Raw genomic sequence first — 578 nt, 5'->3', positions numbered from 1 at the left:
ACGATCAAAGAATGATGACAAATAATCTAATTAATAAGGAAAATTATTGATTTTTTTTGCAGCAACAACAAATTGATATGATGGAAAATATGAATGATATTGATAGATATTTGATGGACGAATCCATCAATCTATGACGCTTTTAAAGAGTTACATTAGAAAAATGTCTTATCTAAAAGAGTTCTAATATGTTTATAGGATGGTTTTGGACGTCTTAACAAATTCTATGATGTTTTTAAAATAAAGTGTCGTATTAGTTATTTTATACAACACGACTTGAAAAAATGTCATATGAGCATAGGTGTCCTATAAAATAGATGAGTTTACGGGACACTTCTCAAAATGTTTCTATAAAATAACTAATACGACATTTTATTTAAAGATCATTCTAAAACACTTGTTGAAACGTCAAAAAACGTCCTATAAACTTATTGCAACATTTTTAGATAGAACGCTTTATAGTATGGTCTATAAACTTAAGATTAATGAATTATTTCATTCGTCAAATTATGTAACTACTAACCCGCCTCAACCAGTAAGGGTTGGGTTGGGTTGGGTTATACTTTTGAATGGGTTGG

This window comes from Cynara cardunculus (assembly GCF_001531365.2).
Source record: "Cynara cardunculus var. scolymus isolate 2C chromosome LG 10, CcrdV1, whole genome shotgun sequence".
Classification (NCBI taxonomy): Eukaryota; Viridiplantae; Streptophyta; class Magnoliopsida; order Asterales; family Asteraceae; genus Cynara; species Cynara cardunculus.
Note: the sequence above shows the minus strand (reverse complement) of the source record.